General features: G+C 40.4%; 1 long non-coding RNA gene across 6 annotated transcripts in view; it reads left to right on the top strand.

Annotated features, from left to right (window-relative positions):
• The window catches only part of LOC145504083 (uncharacterized), a 32667-nt gene extending 12748 nt beyond the window's left edge, over nucleotides 1-19919 (top strand). For 3 of the 6 annotated variants that reach the window (XR_014052083.1, XR_014052077.1, XR_014052089.1), the window contains 5 exons: nucleotides 7263-7348; nucleotides 13797-14041; nucleotides 15544-15771; nucleotides 18285-18430; nucleotides 19221-19919. This is a non-coding gene — a long non-coding RNA (uncharacterized LOC145504083). Of the gene's footprint in view, nucleotides 1-7262; nucleotides 7349-13540; nucleotides 13673-13796; nucleotides 14042-15543; nucleotides 15772-18284; nucleotides 18431-19220 lie in introns of those variants that run through there. The other 3 variants (XR_014052101.1, XR_014052095.1, XR_014052067.1) reach the window with 2 other exon arrangements.
• Nucleotides 19920-20256: the final 337 nt, after the last annotated feature.

Here is a 20256-nt window from a genome sequence, read left to right as displayed (position 1 = left end):
AAATACATTTTTAAATAATGTGGAAAGGCTCCCATAGGCAATTCAAATTTCAATTACTTTAATGCTTGTCCTCATTAAAAACACCTACAACTCCTAATGGATAAGATTTTTATCTTTTTCATTTCTTTATCTTTAGGGTATGAAACATTACATTGTACTGAATAACTGTTTGTTGAATAAATGAGTCTTCACATAGCAATTTTCATTGAAATTAGCAGTTAAATAATACGAATTTACAAGATATATATATTTACGGAAAGACTTTCTAAAATATATTTCTAGGGGCTTCCCTGCTGGCTCGGTGGTAAAGAATCCACCTGCCAATTCAGGAGACACAGGTTCAATCCCTAGTCCAGGAAGATCCCACATGCCGCAGGCCAACTACACCCTTGTGCAACAACTATTGAGCCTGTGCTCCGCAGCCAGGGAGCCGCAACTACTGAAGCCCACGGGCACTAAAGCCCAAGCTCCACAAGAGAAGCCACTGCACTGAGACGCCTGCACACCACACCAAGAGAGCAGCCCCTGCTCACTGCAAATAGAAAAAAGCCTGCACAGCAATAAAGACCCAGCATAGCCAAAAATAATAACATAAATTAATAAAATTATTAAAAATAAAAAATATTTCTATTATATAATTAAAATGATGACCAATAAGTTTATCTGTTGCTAAGACCCATGCTATGTATTTCATTAAAATCCTTCAACCTTTGGACTTTTCTGTTCTTTCAGTAACACTTTTTCTGTCAATTATGGTTTAAAAAGAGGAAAAGAATTCAGGTTTTATTTTAATTCTGATTCAGTCCAGAATTGATTTGGAAAAAGAATTACTAAAGAACAAGGAGAAATTTGTCAGGGAAACAGTGACATAGTTAAAATACACTAGGATTGGAAACTAAAAGATTTCACTGCTTCGCAGGAAAACACTGTTATTCCTTCTGTTTTTTTTAATTTCTGATTTGCTCAAAATCACTTGCAGGAAAGTGGTGATGCTGCAGTCAGATGTTGTCAGTACTTCCATTCCACTTGCCTGAATGAATCAGGTAGCTCAAGATGGCCAATAATTCCAGCAACCCATTTCTACATCCTATGCAAATTAATGCACAAATCACTAAAAAGGTGCTTCTGTAAGGTCATATAAATGAAGGCTGAACAGATGATATCAATTACTTGTATGTTGCAGCATGATGTCATTTACACAGCTTCTAATTAGGAAGTCCTCTAAGTAAAGTATCTACTCTGCAAAACAGCAATGACCTTTCATGCAAATTTTTTCTAGTAGCTATTTTCATAATACTATTTCTTAAATCAGAATTATCCTAAATATAGAATGAGACTTCAGAGGGATTCCTATGAGTATTTACATTCTACTAAAATTAACATATTTTACTTCCTCAATGCTTATATAACTATGTACACATGCGTACATACATAGTGAGCCAAATAGGAATAAAAATTATTTTTCATGTAGGATATGATTTTTTTATATTGCAAATAGTAATTTCGCCTTCATTTTTAGATGTCTAAATATCACAAATATAGGTGTAATGATGCCAGCTACCACAGTTTTTCAGGGGAAAAAAAACAGCTCCAAGTGCAATTAAAAATGTATTGTCATAAAATTAGAGTCTTGGATTCTATAAGCATTTAAAACCCTAACAAGTTCATTGAGACATAGAGGGCCATTAAAAAAAAGGACACATTGATTTGTTTTAGTCATTGTATTAAAAATGCACATAAACAAAGGTTATCCCTAAAATAACATAATCGATACACATTACAATTCAAATGTGGCAAAGACCTTGTTAAGTGTCAACCAAATTTTACTGTCACGTCATAAATTCTAAAGCTTCTGGGTTCTTCAAAATTTCCCCACAGCTTGGAGAAATACCATTCTGTTTGACATGATCTTCCTGCTCCATTATCCAATTTTATCCTATTTCTAAACAGGAGTTCAATTATCTTTGGTAAAGAGGTTGCCTATGGCAGTCAGGGGATCATATTCTCACACCCATACACTACTCTGCGCAGGGTACACTGACACTTGCGTTACTACTGCGATAACCCAAAGTGCTAATGCTATAGCTCCTGACAATGAAATGGTAGCACAAAAAGGAGGAAAAAGAGCTCTTTTAGATACCGAATCACAGATCACAACCAGATGGAGTACTCTCATGTTTTAATATTACCATATAAACAAAACAGGGCTTATTCAGACAGCCAAAGAAATGTGCATCCCCGCCCGCCCTCCCCTTGCACTGTTGGGGACAACAGTGTCTCTGCAGACGTCGGGAGAACAGGAACACATGTTTTCTTTCTAGTACTAAGGTCTAATACAGGGCTGCAATTGTTGGGTGTAGCTCTGTCTGAAAGTTGAGAACTGGTAAGCAACCTCCAGACACGGTTACTTCTCTCCCGAGGGCGGGAGGTGAATGCTGCCAGCAGTCCCTCTCAAGGTCGTCAAGAGGATGGGGGTCTACGGTAGATGTCCCCCATGAGGGCACCACGAGCTCCTTTTTAATGGTGTAGCACCGCAGTGGGTCATGTGATAGCTGGGCGTGTGCCCCTGTGCGCGACGGGGGGATGAGTTTGCGGGGTGTGTTTGAGCCTGCGTGGGTATGTATGTGTGCGCAGAAGTTACACGTCTGGTTTTGGAGAACATGTTTTTCTAAGAGTGCGTGTGTGTGTTTCTGTGCGTGTTTCTATGCTCCTGTGAGAGGCGAGACTGAGGAAAGGCGATTCAGAGAAAGGTCCTGGGCCAGGACCGCCAGTGTCCGTCCCACTCGTCAGCCTCTGCACCGGGGGCGAGGACCTCGTCCTCGGGGGAGGCGAGGACAATGGGGTGCCGGCGCCCCTCCCCGCACTCCGTGCACCCACCTGACGAATCCGCGGCGGGTTCGGCGGGGTGGAGGCCCCGCCTTCCGGGGCCGGGGAGGTGGGAGAAGCCATCTTCCCGGTGCTCCGCTTTCTTCCTGCTGTCACGCCCGGGTCTCTCGGGTCTCTCGAGGCTTCTCAGCGCCGGGCCTGCAGCCCGCGGCCCCAGACGGGCCAGGAGGCTCCTCCGCCGCGCCCGCCGCCCCGCCCGGCTGCTCCGCCGCAGAGCGCGAGGGGCGGTCGCCCCCTGGGCTTGTCCGGCCCGGCCGGGAGTCCTGGCCGGAGCCTCTCGCCCCCTTCCCGCGCCCACCTACCTCCCGGAGGGGAGATTCGGGGCCATGGCGGGCGGGGTCGGGCGCGACCTCGGCCGCGGGGCTGGGTCGGCGGCTGCTCCTTCCCGGCGCCGCTCGCCGCGCGTGTGTCTGGATGTGCGAGCGGCGGGGCTTATTCTAGCGGCGCCGGGAGAAATGCGGCTGCTTCCCTCGCTGCTGCTGCTGCTGCTATCGCCGGGAAAGCGATGAGCTCATGGACAGCTCCCAGAAATATGTCTATATGCACCACTGACTGCCGGCGTTCGGGAGGTGGGTGGGGATAAGGAGGCTCCTCGGCGGGCGCTCCCGCATCACAAGCAGACGTTCCCTCGGGAGGCCCCCGGCCTCTGGGGCGCGTCCGGCTCTTCCCTGCGCGTCGCCACACTCGCTCGGCTCTTTTCCATTCATACCGTGCACACACGTCCTATTCAAACGTGTTCGCCCGTTTCGCGTGCTAGCTTCCGCAGGCACGCATTCTTTGTTCTGCCAATCACTCCCTCTTGATAAGGAGGAATTAATTTCTGGAGTGAAAGCAGTGTGAAATGCCACTGCGACTTCAACCTATGTCACATGTGAGCTGGCTGAGTGAAGTGACTTCAGCCGTGTGTCTTTCACGCTTTGTGCGTTTCCAACTTCCCCAAGATCCAGCTTCTCCCTTCCCACCTTCTTCACTATGAGAAAGCATCTTCCAGCTACTATACAGGGTAGGGACGGCCCCCATCCTCACTAAGACAGATGGCACGCCTTCTGCAGCACTGTGAAGAACTGAAAGGGCAGGACCAGGTTTTGCAGACCTTCGTCTGCGCCAGGCCTCGTGGCAGGAGAGGTCAATTCCCGCACAGGGGCCAGCCTTGTGTGCATCACTATTTCTCAAGAATGCAGTTGGCACTGTCATTGACAGGGCAAACCGCTTTCCAACACCTGATCATTATCTCCCTCAGCTGCCTCCTGGAAGTGGGAATTATTATGACTCTTTATGATAAGAAGATGACTCTCAAGAGATTGCTTTGTTGCCTCTTAATTTTTCGACTGCCACAGACACCCTCCTCTGCCTCCTTTCTCTCTCCCGCAAGCTAGTATTCAATTTCTATACTGCTTTCCAGCAAGATCCTCTATAAAGTTTTAGCATAGCCAGTTCCTCTCTTCACATTCTTCATTGAACCCACTCCAGGCAGGCTTTCTTCCACCTTCTTCACCAAACTTTCTCTTGACAAGCTTCCCAGTGATCCCCATAGTACTATGTCTAATGGTCAATTCTTGGTCCTCATTTGGCTTGTCCTCTAAACAAGAGTTTTTTAAATCACCCCTTCCTTCTTGAAAATGTCTTCCCTTAGCCTCTGGACACCATTCCCTTTTGATCATCTTACCTCACTGGTTGGTTGTTCTCAGTCTCCTTTACTTGTTCTTCCTCATCTTTCAGACCTCTAAACTTTGAAATGTCAAAGACTTCAGTTCTGGTCCTCCTTTTCTTCTCTATCTCAGTTGTTAATCGACAACTCTGGTGTGGATCTCACAGTTTCATTGTTTTGAATAGAATCTGTATTTGGATATGTATTTCCAAATGTATGTCTCCATCTCTAATCTTCTCCATTAAGTTCAAACCCCTATTGCCAACTGTCTTCACCTCTACCTGATTGATATCTAAGAGTTTCAAACTGATCATGTGCAAAACTGAGCTCCTTTTTATTTTTAATTGGAAAAACTAGGCTCTTTTTTTATCTTTCACTGCCAAATTAACTGCTCTAGTATAGCTTTCCCACCTTTCAGATGCTCAGGACAAAACCTCAGAGATATTTTTAATTCCTTATTGTTCTCACAATCCCCATTTGCTCTAAAAGCAATTCATACACAATCCAACCACTTCTGTGTTCCCACCACAATCTGTCTAATCCAAATCACCATTATCTTTCATGTGCCTGATAGCAAAAGTCTTAAACAGTCTGTATTTCTCCACCTTTTCTCCTCACATGTGGCTTACACAGAGCACCTAGAAGGGCTCAAAGTCCTCCTGTGTCTTCCCTTCTCACTCAGAGTAAGAACCAAGGCCTTTGGTTCTTCTGATGTAAGATGAGATCTATGTAACCCATCCTCCATTCCTGCCCACCATCCCTGGAACTTTATTTCCAGCCATCCCCTCACTCACTCACCATGGCCACACTGACCTTGTTTCTATGTTTTGGTTTTGAGCATGCTACTCAGTTTACTCAGGCCTACTCAGGTCTCAGGTCCTTTGTACCTGGACCACTCCTCCCCTAGATATCAGCATGGATCATTCTTTTACTTCCTTCAAGCCTCTGTGCCACTATCTCCTTATCAGTGAGGTCTTCCTGATTACCCTGTTATGGGGTAAATTGTCAGTTTAGTAGCTTAGTCTTGTCTGACTCTTTGCGACCCCATGGACTGCAGCATGCCAGGCTTCCCTGTCCATCAGGAACTCCCGGAGCTTACTCAAACTCATGTCCATCGAGTCAGTGATGTCATCCAAGCATCTCATTCTCTGTCATCCCCTTCTCCTCCCGCCTTCAGTCTTTCCCAACATCAGGGTCTTTTCAAATGAGTCAGTTCTTCGCATCAGCTGGCCAAAGTATTGGAGCTTCAGCTTCAGCATCAGTCCTTCCAATGAATAGTCAGGACTGATTTTCTTTAAGATGGACTGGTTGGATCTCCTTGCAGTCCAAGGGACTCTCAAGAGTCTTCTCCAACACCACAGTTCAAAAGCATCAATTCTTCAGCACTCAGCTTTTTTTTATAGTCCAACTCTCACATCCATACATGAATACTGGAAAAACCATAGCTTTGACTAGATGGACCTTTGTTGACAAAGTGATGTTTCTGCTTTTTAATATGCTGTCTAGGTTGGTCATAACTTTTCTTCCAAGGAGTAAGCGTCTTTTAATTTCATGACTGCAATCACCATCTGCAGTGATTTTGGAGCCCAAAAAAGTAAAGTCTGTCACTGTTTCCATTGTTTACCCGTCTATTTGCTATGAAGTGATGGGACCGGATGCCACGATCTTAGTTTTCTGAATATTGAGCTTTAAGCCAACTTTTTCACTCTTCTCTTTCACTTTCATCAAGAGGCTCTTTAGTTCTTCTTCACTTTCTGCCATAAGGGTGATGTCATCTGCATATCTGAGGTTATTGATATTTGTCCTGGCAATCGTGATTCCAGCTTATGCTTCATCCAGCCCAGCATTTCTCATGATGTACTCTGCATATAAGTTAAATAAGCAGGGTGACAATATACAGCCTTGACAGACTCCTTTCCCGATTTGGAACCAGTCTGTTGTTCCATGTCTGGTTCTAACTGCTGCTTCTTCCTACCCCCTAAAATGCAGATATTGAAATCTGAATCCTTATTATATCAAAATGTGACCGTATTTGGAAACAGAGTTATTACAGATGTAATTAATAAGTTGAGGTCATATTAGAGTAGGGTGGGTACCCAGTCTGATATGACCAGTGCCCTTATTAAAAGGGAAAATTTGGACATAGACATATAGATAGGGAGAACACCTAGGATGTGAACATTAAGGGAAAGATTGAGATTATCTACCTAAAAACCAGCACACTACCAGACTCCAGGAAAGCAGCATGGAACAGAATCTCCATAGCCCTCATTAGGAACCAACCCTGTAGAGCTGTATCACAGACTTCTAGCCTCCAGCACTGTGAGACAATAGATTTCTGTGGTTTAAGCCACCTGCTTGGTGGTACTTTGTTATAGCTGCTGCTAAGTCGCTTCAGTCGTGTCCGACTCTGTGCGACCCCATAGACGGCAGCCCACCAGGCTCTGCCATCCCTGGGATTCTCCAGGCAAGAATACTGGAGTGGGTTGCCATTTCCTTCTCCAGTGCATGAAAGGGAAAAGAGAAAGTGAAGTAGCTCAGTCGTGTCCGACTCTTAGCGACCCCATGGACTGCAGCCTTCCAGGCTCCTCCATCCATGGGATTTTCCAGGCAAAAGAGTACTGGAGTGGGGTGCCATTGCCTTCTCCTTTGTTATAGCGCTCCTAGAAAATTAATATATACTATAAGATAATAACACTCTACCCTTCTTGTTTCTATTACTTTGCAGAGCATCTCTCCTGTACACTTATCACTGTTCTGACAGAGTTTATGTATTTACTAGTTGGTTTATTGACATTCACCTATCACTAGAAGGTAAGCATGAGGACAGGGAAGTGGTTTGTTCACAGTTTTTTTTTAATTTATTTACGGCTTTGCTGGATCTTCGTTGCTGTGTGCAGACTTTCTTTAGTTGTAGTGAGCAGGGGCTCCTCTTCATCGCAAGTGCGCAGGCTTATAGCAATGGCTTCTCTTGCTGCAGAGCACAGGCTTTAGTCACATGGGCTTCAGCAGTCGTGGCTCATGGGCCCTAGAGCTCGTGGACTCAATAGTCGTGGCACATGGGCTTGGTTGCTCTACCGTATATGAAATCTTCCTGGACCAGGGATCAAATCTGTGTCTCCTGCATTGGCAGGCAGGTGCTTAAGCACTGGACCATCAATGATGTCCTGCTCACTGTTAAAAGTACCTAGAACCTCCAGCACTTTGTACAGTGCCTGACACATTGATGTTCAATACTTATTCATTAAATGAATTAAATATTTTTGTCAAGTTTGTGTGTTTGAGTACAGAATCATTATTTGAATTCTAGTTCAAATCTTCAAGCCCAAACTCTATACTATAACTCAAACAGTATATTATGGCTTTTCAAATGTGTAGATAAGAATTACATTCATGTTCAAATATGAAGTTACATCATAGAAACTGTTTGTTTGTTTGTTTGTTTGTTTACCCCTTACAAGCATTTCCACTAGTCAACCAATGTGAAAACTTTTAGGATGTCAGTGTAGTATGCTGGTTAAGGTGGTGAACTGAAGTCAGTTACTACCTTGAAATTCTAGTTAATTAATGTTTCTGTACTTCCTTATCTGTGAAATGGAAACAATAGTAGTACTTACTTTACAGTTACTATGACTATTAAATGAGATAATGTACATAAATATTATAAACACATAATATAAAAACTCAATAATATAGTTACTACTATTTTAAAATTCTTATTGGTATATAGTTGATTTACAATGTTGTGTTAGTTTCTGTTTTACAGCGAAGTGACTCTGTTATACATATATCCACTCTTTAAAAAATATTTTCCCATGTTGACCATCACAGAGTATCAAGTAGAGTTCCCTGGGCTATACAGTAGGTCCTTATTAGTTATCTATTTATTTATAGCAGTGTGTATATGTCACTCTCAATTTCCCAATTTCTGCCTCTCCTCTTTACTGTTACTACCTATGTAATGATAGCTACCTAAAAAATAGGAGGCTGAGTCATAGGAGGGATAAATTAGGAGTATGGAATTAATAAATATACACTACTATACATAAAATAAGGACTTCCCTGGTGGTCCTGACTAATACTTCAGGCTCTCAATGCAGAGGGCCTGGGTTGTATCCCTCATCAGTGAACTAGATCCCACATGCACCAACTAACAGTTTGAATGCTGCAACTAAAAAGATCTCGCATGCTGCAAGGAAGAAGACCCGGGGCAGCCAAATAAATGAATACATTTTTAAAAAGAAGACTTAAAAAATAGATCTGCTGCTGCTGCTGCTAAGTCACTTCAGTCCTGTCCGACTCTGTGGGACCCCATAAACGGCAGTCTACCAGGCTCCCCCGTCCCTGGGATTCTCCAGGCAAGAACACTGGAGTGGGTTGCCATTTCCTTCTCCAATGCATCAAAGTGAAAAGTGAAAGTGAAGTCGCTCAGTCGTGTCCGACTCTTCGTGACCCCATGGACTGCAGCCTACCAGGCACCTCTGTCCATGGGATTCTCCAGGCAAGAGTACTGGAGTGGGGCGCCATCGCCTTCTCTGAAAAAAATAGATCAGCAGCAAGGATCTACTGCATAGAACTATATTCAACATCTTGTAATAACCTAATATAATGAAAAATAATCTGAAAAAAATGTATATCTGAATCACTTTGTTGTACACCTAAAACTAATACGATATTGTGAATCAGCTATATTTCAGCTTTAAAGAAAAGAAAAAATAATAGGAGGCTGAAAATAAAGATGGTTAAAAAGAAAAACTCTATTTCAGAGAATTGGGGGAAACTTGGTAAAGCAAGTAAATGACAGTAATTCAGCTATGACTTCCTGCTCTCCTGTGTCATGACTGGGCACATGGAAATCCAAGCAGAGTCTTCAGTCTCTAGTGGCTTGAGGCATTTAATTCAAATTAACAAAAAAGGAGCCTATCAATAAATAATGTTAAGGTTTGAAGTAGACAGGTAAGTAATAGATTCAAAAATAGAGGTAGAGATTGAGATTGATAGATATGGATAGGTAGATTTGTAACATAATCTTGTGACTGGGAAATATTTCCTTTTTACTTTCCTTTTTACTTTCACAAATCTTGGCATCACTTGTCACCTGCCACAACAGTGAAGAGTACTCAGGAAAGTGTTTGCTCCAGGGGGTTAACTAATGACATTATTCAATCCCTAGAATAGGCAATGTTTAAAGCACAACACATCCCTTTTTCCTTGTCCATCCCATCTATCCATCTATAACAAATACTCAAAACCTGCTCCATCCTCTTCACTCCTAACCTGGATAAAGATTCTCACCATCAGCTGAGTGGCTCAAACGAGAAACTGTACTGAAACGCTAGGCAGACCCTGGGAATTCTCATATGGTAACATCCTGCTTCTTTTTCTCCATATCCATGGCTTTAGTCCAGGCTTTCAGCTATGCCTCGTGTAGTTTCTTAATAATGATACCGCAGAGCTTTTTGTATCCTGGGGCATCTTACATAATTCAGCCAGAATTACCTTCCTTATTAAAAAAGATCACTGATTTCAAAAGCCCTGATGGCTTTCCATTGCCCTCAGGATAAAATCTATAATATCCCTTTACTTTGAAGTAAAAGCCCTTCTTAATATTAATATACCTTTTGTGTTGAAGGAGATGTTTTCAAGAATGATAGCTATATTGTTCATTCTCTAAGTCATGTCTGACTCTGCGACCCCACGGACTGCAGCACGCCAGGCTTCCTTGTCCTTCACTATCTCCCAGAGTTTGCTCAAACTCATGTTCATTGAGTTGGTGATGCCATCCAAACATCTCATCCTCTGTCGCCCCCTTCTCTTCTTGCTCTCAATGTTTCCCAGCATCAGGGTCTTTTCCAATGGGTCAGCTCTTCACATTAGGTGGCCAAAGTATTGGAGTTTCAGCTTCTGCTTCAGTCCTTCCAATGAATATTCAAGGTTGATTTCCTTTAGGATTCACTGGTTTGATCTTGCTGTCCAAGGGACTCTCAAGAGTCTTCTCCAGCACCATATTCCGAAAGCGTCAATTCTTCAGCGTTGTTCCATGTCCAGTTATAACTGTTGCTCCTTGACCTGCATACAGGTTTCTCAGGAGATAGGTAAGGTGGTCTGGTATTCACTTCTCTTTAAGAATTTTCCAGTTTGTGGTGACCCACACAGTCAAATGTTTTAGTGTAGTAAATGAAGCAGAAGTAGATGTTTTTCTGGAGTTCCCTTTTTCTATGACCCAACAGATGTTGGCAATTTGATTTCTGGTTCCTCTGCCTTTTCCTAAATCCAACTTGAACATCTGGAAGTTCTCAGTTCACATCCTGTTGAAGCCTAACTTGAAGGATTTTGAGCATTACCTTGCTAGCATGTGAAATGAGCGCAATTGTGTGATAGTTTAAATGTTCTTTGGCATTGCCTTTCTTTGAGATAGGAACGAAAACTGACCTTTTCCAATCTTGTGGCCATTGCTGAGTTTTCCAAATTTGTTGATATATTGAGTGCAACACTTTCATAGCATCATCTTTTAGTATTTTAAATAGCTCAGCTGGAATTTTATCACCTCCACTAGCTTTGTTTGTAGTAATGCTTCCTAAGGCCTACTTGACTTTACATTCCAGGATGTCTGGCTATAGGTGAGTGACCACACCATAGTGGTTATCCAGGTGATTAAGACCTTTTTTCTATAGTTTTATGGATAGCTATAAAATAATAAAAAAGAAAAAGATGGATTTTTTTCCATATGAGAGTGTAAGATTTCTTTATGTTAAAACTCATATTATTATAATTTGGGTATGAAAATGTGTAATATATTTATATGTATGAAGAGAAAAAAATGACACCAAGAAAAAGTACTTACACAATTTTTATGGACAGATGGAGTTAATATCCTTAGTATGTGGAGAAGACAAACACCTTATCAAAAGGGAGGAGGGATTTTGAGAAAACTCACGGAAGAATAGTGACTTCCAATGAACAGATGGAAAAAAAAAGTTTAGACTCATTAAAAATAAAAAAAATTCAAATGCAAAATACTATTTTCACTTATAAACTGTCAGAGAAGAGATTTCAAGTAATGAAAATTTGCCTAGAGCTTCAGAAAGAATACTCAGGCATTGTTGATAGAGATGTAAATTGGTTCACTTTGAAGTGTACTTTGTTACTCTGTGCAAAAAAAAAAGCCTTAAAAATATGCATAACTTTTGAATTGAGAAAATAATCATGAACAAGAGCAAACTTTTTTTAACCTGCAACACTCTTTATAATACTAAAAACATAAACAAATAAACAATAACAACCTGGAAATCACCTAAATTGAGTACATCCATTATATAAACGCCATATATCAGGATGTACAATGGAATGATATTCATGCCATTCATGCCATTCACATACTATTTACTTTAGGCAACTATTTCAGGTATAGTTATTGTCCTAATAAAATTGTTTCAAGTTATTAGTTGGTTGGGACTTTTTCTCTTTAGTGCCTGCCTTTCCCAAGCTGCCTACAACTGACCTTTTGAGCCTGTTTCCTTCTGTTCCTCACTCAGGTTCTGTTCCTGCCGCTCCTCAGTTTTGTTTTGTTTTTTCCTTTGGCTCAGCCACATGACATCTGGGATGTTATTTCCCAGACCAGAAATCAAACCCTCGCCCCTGTCTTGGAAGCTGGAAATCTGAACCATTGGACCAGCAGGGAAGTTCCACTTCTCAGTTCTTGAAAGCAAGCCTTGCCTGAGACTGAAGGCTCACATATGCCAGGTTCTCTCTGGCCAGAATACCCTCATCTCTCTTCTTCATCTGATAATCTCCATGTACCTTGCAACACCTGCATCAGGAGAGAGCCTTCCTGACTCCCTCAGACACACTAGAGTTTTGTTCTCTCTGTCCCATAAGCAATTTTTCCTAGTTCTATTTTAATATTTGCACTTTTGTAATTTGTCTGTCTACACAGTTATCTCCCCAAACAGACTATGAGTGCCTAACAGTTAAGGCTGGATTTTATTTTTTTCCAAATTCCCAGTGCCTAGCATATTTCTTCACATTTAAAAAGTACTTAGTAAAGCTTATGATTTAAAGAACCACAGCTTGAAACAATATTGAATCATAACCTATAAGCAGAGATAGCTGACTGCATTGAAGTTCCACCAAACTGTGTGTGTAAAAGTGTGCGTGTGTGTGTGTGTAAGGTAGGTATGTGTCTTTGTATAAATAATTTTGAGAGACCATTATATCAAACATGAAGCAAAGAACCAAGCACAGGACTTCCCAGGTGGTCCAGTGGTTCTGACTCTGAACTCCCAGCGCAGGTAGCACGGGTTCTGTCCCTGGTTGGGGAACTAAGACCCTGCATGCTGTACAGCAGTACTTTAAAAAAGAAAAAAAAAGAAACATGACCACATAATTCTTAATTTACAATTCTCAGAAAACAGCCAACACTTCTCAAAGGTGAATGTGTTGTTTCCTCTAAGAGATTATAACTTCTTACAGACTAATAGAAATTTACACAGAAATTCATGATCTTGTGACTTTGTTAGAGTCACAAAACTCCCCCAATACTATTGTATGCATCATAAGTACATATATATGTTAATAATATATTTTATGGATGCATTAATTAGCATTTCAAATCAAGCTTCAAAAAGCACAGGGCCCCCAACCTCTCAAACGTTTCCAATTAGCTCCTGTTCTCTGTTTCATAACGGAGACTCATTACCATCTTGCCAAAATGCATGCATATTTGTGCGGGTCCAGAAAAATACAAGTATGTTTTTTGGTGTGACAAACTTGGCTTTGAGTTTGGATTCTGTCTCTTATAATCTGTTACATTAAGCAAGTTACTGCTCTAAACCTCATCAGTTGTTTTGTGTGTGTGTGTGTATGTGTCTAGTTGGAGAAGGAGGTCTAATTGGGGTATAAAACACTTAATTATTGTGTCTGGGAACTAAGTGAGCGTGAAACAATATTAGATATTATTTTTTCATTAATCTGAAGTTCCCATTAGAATTACTCTTTCATTTGCAGGCTTTCATACCTATCACAGATTTGGTCTTTGCAACTAGTACATGGGGGAGCAGAAGAGCATGACACTTATGTTATAATTTAGGAAAATAAGGCCCAGAGAAGTTCATTTCTATGACCCTAGTCACATAGCTAGTAAGTACTGTTTTCAGAACCCTTGTCAAATACTTTGTCAATTTTACTACTGTGGAATTTTATTAAAATTCCCAGGTGTTTTCTGATTCTGACTAAAAAGCATTCTTTTCTTTCCTTTTCTAAGTCTGGAGCTTGATTTCCCTCCACCTGCTTTTACTTGTTTGCTCAGATGAGCTGAAGACCATGAAGAACATGAAATAAATGCTTCGATGTGTAACCAGACGAGGTCACATAAAAAGCCGGATCAACTTCCTAAGAAGTTATGGGTCTGCCACTAATGTGCCATTACTCTACCCATTCTGATGTTTCTCATGGGGTGCACGCCCAAGGATGAAATACATGTGATGGCACACTGTACATGATAAGAGGGTATGCCATATGAATGTTGAGGATCTTTACCTGCAGCACTCCACCTGGCAAGAGCTTTGTAGTTAGCTTGCAGGCATTTTCTCCTCCTCTACTTCCATATATAACTGGAAACGAATCTAAGGACCCATCTTATTCATAAGAGAAAATAGTTCTAATACAGTATAGTTGGTATTTTAGCAGGGACTTGTAGTCTAAAACCCTAGTCCTTGCATTCCACAACATACCCTGTTGTTGTTGTTTAGTCCCTAAGTCATGTCTGACTCTTTGTGACCCCATGGACTGTAGCCTGCCAGGTTCCTCTGTCCATGGGATTTCCCAGACAAGAATACTGGAGTGGGTTGCCATTTCCTCCTCTAGGGCATCTTCCCTACACAGAGATCAAACCCACATCTCCTGTACTAGCAGGCTGATTCTTTATCACTGTGCCACCAGGGAAGCCTAGCAAAGGTTAAAAAAGTGTTTCTCCAGCTTCCAGACAAATTTGAAAAGGGTAATAAATCTCTAAAGATAATTGGGCCCATTCCCAAATAAAAATACTAAAACAATATTCACTTTTCAAACCAATATGCATAAGCTCCAAAACAATCTTAAAACTAATCAACTAAAAGGACAGGAGTTTCCATTACACAAAACAAACGAAGAGACTGAAATTCAGATATTCTAGCTTATATAGATTTCTTTTTTATACTTTAACTTTTTTTTTAATTTATTTTTAATTGAAGGATAATTGCTTTATCTTGATCCAAGTTTTATTTTCATATTAAATATAGACTGAATGTTAGCAAACTGACATTGAAGACTACATGTTAGAACTGACCTGCTTGTCTTCAATTTTATTTCCTATCTTTTCTCTACATAAATCTTTGTAGAGCTGAACCACTCATTCTTAGATAAATCCCCACATTTATTTTGGCCTGCTAGCAAAAGTATTATTGGATTTCCCTACACTTCTGTAACTGCCTCATCCTCTGATAATTTATTACCACTTACTGTCTGTAGCAATTGTATAATTCTTCCATATATATAATACTTATGTATAATGCTTATTGTACAGTATCTATATTTTATTTATATACTCTATTTCCCAGTAGCTACATCATGAACATCTTGAAGTCAGAGATTATGTCATATGCTTGCTTTTCTTCCCTCAAAACCCAGCACAAATACTACAAACAGACAGGAGATAAAAATGATGATTTTTTATTATTTGAGGGAGTTGCCAGAAATAGAGGGGAAAAAAAACAATAGAAATGAACTTTCTTTTACAAAGGAACTTTTTTAAAAAGTGTTATTTTTAGGCCGCCGGATCTGGCCCCGCAGCGGCGGCGCAGATGCGCAGTCCAGGCGCTGGTGCGCGGGACGCGGCCGCGCCGGGCGTGGAGGGGTTCTGGCTCACGAGGGAGTGGACCTAGAAACCCTGTTTGAATGTTAGTTTCATGACCTCAGGAACTTTCAGCTGGTTTCTCTTTCAGGAAGCCTGAACTCTTCATTCCTGTCTCCAGGACAGGTCTTCCTCTCAGACCCCACACTCTCCAGGGCCCTGCAGGACGCGCTCGGCCACCTTGGATGAACTTGAGGTGGGCGTGGGAACTTCTTGGGTCACGGTCACCGAGGAGAGGACGGAAATGGAGCGCTTCCAGCGAGGAGAGTCTGCAGGCTGGAGAAGCGTGAACGAAAGACCCAGAGAGAAGCCTTCAGCCGCTGCCCCGCCCACCTGCCTGTAGACCTTGGTGAGGGCAGACCCGCCACCTGGCCCACCCTCCTCAGTCGCTTGATCTTCACCATCAACCACAGATTAACGACCTTCCAGAAGGATACTCCCTTAGTGCTCTCTCCAATCCAACCTGTCTCCACACACTCTTCTTTCTAAGCAAATTGTATTTCAATATGTCAGTTAAAAATCCTTACATGGATTCCCAGTGCCTTCAGGATAAAGTCCGAGTTTAAGCATGAACTGGGCCCCATCTCCCTCTCTGAATTAGCATGTCTCCCATCCCAGTGACTTGCCATGCAAAGTCCTGCCCCTCCTTTCATCTTGCTCACCCCTTCACAGACTGTTACAATCTTCAACACCCAGCGCAGGTTGGATGTTCTCTGACTTTCCCAGGGCTTCCTTGTGGGCACCTCGCCGGTGCCGCTGTATGCTTTGTCTCCATCTGACCCAGCTGACCTTGATTTATTTTCCTTCATCTCCACTGCACAGAAGCTGCATGACTGCACAAGCTCCTGTTGACGCTCTCTGTCCTCATTGAGACTGTACTTAATAAGTGAATGATAGACTTATACACCCATATAATATTTCAACTTCATTAATTTAACAAATTCTTTTCAAGATTCCACCTTGTATTTAGTTGCATTGAGCAGCTCCAGCTGCATGAAACAAATTCTGGTAGATTCTCTTTTCATTTTTATTCTGTTAAAAATATTTGCTAATGAAATTATATTATATTATATACAAATTATGTAATTTATAAATAATTCCTTGTTATAGCTTCTTGGTCTTGTATGTGCTCAGTTGTGTCCAACTGTTTGTGGCACCATGGACTGTGGCCCGCCAGGCTCCTCTGTCCATGGGATTTCCTAGGGAAGGATACTGGAGTGGATTGCTGTTTTCCTCCTCCAGGAGATCTTCCCAAACCAGGGATCAAACCCGCATCTCCTGCATCTTCTGCATTGGCAGGCAGATTCTTTACCACTGTGACATCTGGGAAGCCCATGGCTTCTTAAATACACCCATCATTTAAAAGTGGACATTTAATTTCCAAATATATGGGGTTTTTAAAGTAAAAAAAAAAAGTATTATTTTTCTCATTTTCAAGTCTTTTTTGGTTTCATCAAAATAATAGGGAGTGTAGAGAGGCAACTTTTGAAGAACACATTGGTTTTTAGTTGACAACTTATTGATACCATACTACCTAAAGTTATTCCAGATATTTTTGACTCTCATATTTACAAATATATTTCAGTATTTCATAAATTTAATTAAGATTTAGAATAGTTATTAAGCTATAATCTTTTTTGTAAACTGTTAATTAAAAAGGTAAAGGTAATACCTGTTCATGGTAAACAACATGCAAACATTACAGGAGTATATAAAGTGAAAATTAAGAGTCCTCCACTCCCCATTATTCTAGTCCCATGTCTCAGCAGCAGGCTACCAAAAACTGTCTCTTATTGTCCTTCCTAAATTCTTAGCCCACATATTTGCAAAGAGATAATAAGAATAATTTGGGGATTCTGTTATACATCCTATTTCTTTTTCACTGTACAGTATGGCATGTTTCCATATCAGTACATATAAATCTCCTTTTTTTAAAATTTTAATATAGTACCTGATACCAACAAATCAAGTTTATAATAATTAAAAAATATGAGCCTATATTGATATAATCAAACTATGGATTCTTCACATTACTCATTAAATTGTAGTCTTTATTGAGGTAATTGTAGATTCACTTCCAGTTATGAAATAATATGCTAAAGTTCCTTGTACACATTGTCCAGTTACCTGCCATGGTAACATCTTATAAAATTATAATTTCACAACAAAGATATTGACTTTGATACAATCTACCAATCATATTCAGATTTCTTCAGTATTATTTGTGTGTGTGTGTGTGTGTGTGTGTGTATGAGGGTAGGTATACACTAAGTTCTATACAATTTTACCATCTATGTTGACTCAGATATCCACCACCAAAGGCAAGATATTAAAGAGTCTTACCACCACAAGGATCTTTCACATTGCCCTTTTATAGATACCTCTGTCCTTAACCCTGGTAAGCACTAATCTGTCCTTTCTATATAAAAATATTGTCATTTCAAAAATGTTATATTGAATATAAATGGAATCATATATTAGTGTGTCACCTTTTGAGATTAACTTTTTTGTTTAATTCCCAAATAAGTTGTTGCATCCACCAGTGAGTTTTTCATTCCTTTTTACTGCATAGTGGTATAACTTAGAATCTTAATACTATACACAGTGTGCTATTATCAGATGCCACAGGATCTCCTATCACAACTTATTTTAAGAAATCACATCGCAGTGACTCTAACCATCAAGAATTATGTTATGAGATTGATATAGGCCATGCCTGTTTTCAGGAGTGTAACTTCATGAATATCGTCCTGGGTGTGGCTCAGGACAGTCTTTCCAATAGAAAACATGTAATATTCAAAAAAACATTTCATTTGTTATGTGTTTTATCATTTGGTCAACATGATTTAATTTGAACTTAAGAGACAGAAACAGTCGCCTTAGGTTGAAGGAAGCGCAGAAGCCTCCTGACGTTCTTCTCCACTGGGATATCCTCCAGCTCAGCCAGGCAGAGTGCCTGGTGCATGAAGAGCCACGGTGAAGACCAGCTATCTGAGGAGGGCAACCAGGTAAGCGGTCTTTCATGGACTCACTCTTGTGTTTGGAAAAACTTCCTGTTGAAGAACAGGAGTATCTTAGTGTACTAAGATAATATCGCCCCTTCAGAGCAGTTAGCAAACTGTGAAGGAAAAGGAAGACTGAGGAAAAACTACAAATTTAGGACACGTTTAACCTCACAATTGCTGAAACAGCTAAAGTGTTTCAGAAAATGTGAAATAGTATGCTCTCAAAAAGCACTGTTCTAAAAAAGGAAAGTAGAAGAGAAAATAATTGTGCAAATTTATAAGAATTCTTGCATATAATAGAACTTGTTTCCTTAGCGATGTTAATTCTTGGTAAGGGAATAGGGGGAATACAAGCATAGGAAATCAAGTTAGACATAGATTTATAGATGGTAAAACGTACATTTGACTTTTTACGTATTTTTAATCAATTAAAATGTGACCTAAGAATCCGTAAATAGAAGTAGAATATTCATGGGCAACTAGGAAAATCTGAATAGCAAATTTCATTGGTTTGCAGATGGCACATAAATGTGACTTTGTAAAAATAGATCAGAAAGAACAGACAAGAAATAGAGAGTAGTTTATTTCTGTGGCAAAGAAAATAATGTCTAGATCCCCAAACTAAACAATTATTTTCCTATTTCTGCAGAAAATGCCTATATATTAGTTAGCTGTTAAGATAAATATCTCTATTTTTTTTCAATTTAACACGCAAGCAAATTTCAGTTTGTGTCCTTGGAATAGATTCCTCACTTTTATGCCTTCCTCTTCTTCTTTTTTTTTTTTTTTACAGTGCAAAAAGGAATATGGAGAATAACAATGAAGGACCTGAATGAGGATGAAACATTCTTTATAGGTCAACTATTCAGGCCCAGTCAGCATCTCTAACTCAGCATGTCCACAACCACTTCACCTGCTTCTTCTCCATGTTCTCACAGTGAAAATCAGAAATTCAGAGATTATCTCACTCTCCTTTCTCTCTTCGTCCAGTCATACCCACATCAGTTATTAAATTCTCTTCATACCAGTTTCTTTTTTCTCAGTCTCCTTCTCTTTTTTCACAGTTGCCACAATCTCATTTCAGGCTCTCACTGCTTTTTTTTCACCTGTTTTACTGCAGAAACTTCTTGACTGGCCTTTCCCACTCCAATCCTGTGATCTATCCTAGAATGATCTTTTTAAAGCAAATGTCTAATCAGGGGGCACTTCTGCTTCCACTCCTTCAAAGTTTCTGTATAGTACTCAGGAAAAAATCTAAACTGTAAAAAATCTAACTCTTTAGTTCAGTGCACAAAGCTCTTCACAATCTAACACTATCTACCATTCCTATACCTGCACACGTTTTCCACCATCTTGCCTTCAGACATTCTGCTCCTTATCACTCAAATGTTCTTCCAGTCTTTAAAACACAGCTTAAGATCCCTCTTCTAGGTTCTGCTACTCCTACCCCCATATCAGTCTCATTAAATTTATCTGTCTTCCATCCTTGTTTTACCTATCTTACTCATTCATTCATTCAACAAACATTTGAGTGCCTACATGTGCCAGGTATTACAGCGTCATAATGTGGTGATGATTTATATGTCTCTCTTTCCCACCTGAATGCAAACTCTGTGGATTCTGGGTTCAATTTAAATACAGTGTCTAGTGGATGAATGGATGGCAATATTTAAGGATAGCTGACAGCGTTTCTTATAAGCATCAAAAATTTTTTATATTAATCATTTTATGTAGAAAAATTTCTAAGATATATTCTAACCTCCTTGCATTCTTTTTTTTTTTCTTTCTTTCTTTCTTTTTTTTTTTTATAAATTTATTTATTTTAGTTG

Source organism: Giraffa tippelskirchi, chromosome 1, assembly GCF_054371585.1.
Source record: "Giraffa tippelskirchi isolate mGirTip1 chromosome 1, T2T-mGirTip1v1.2.pri, whole genome shotgun sequence".
NCBI classification, from domain to species: domain Eukaryota; kingdom Metazoa; phylum Chordata; class Mammalia; order Artiodactyla; family Giraffidae; genus Giraffa; species Giraffa tippelskirchi.
This window is presented reverse-complemented; position numbering and strand designations above follow the sequence as displayed.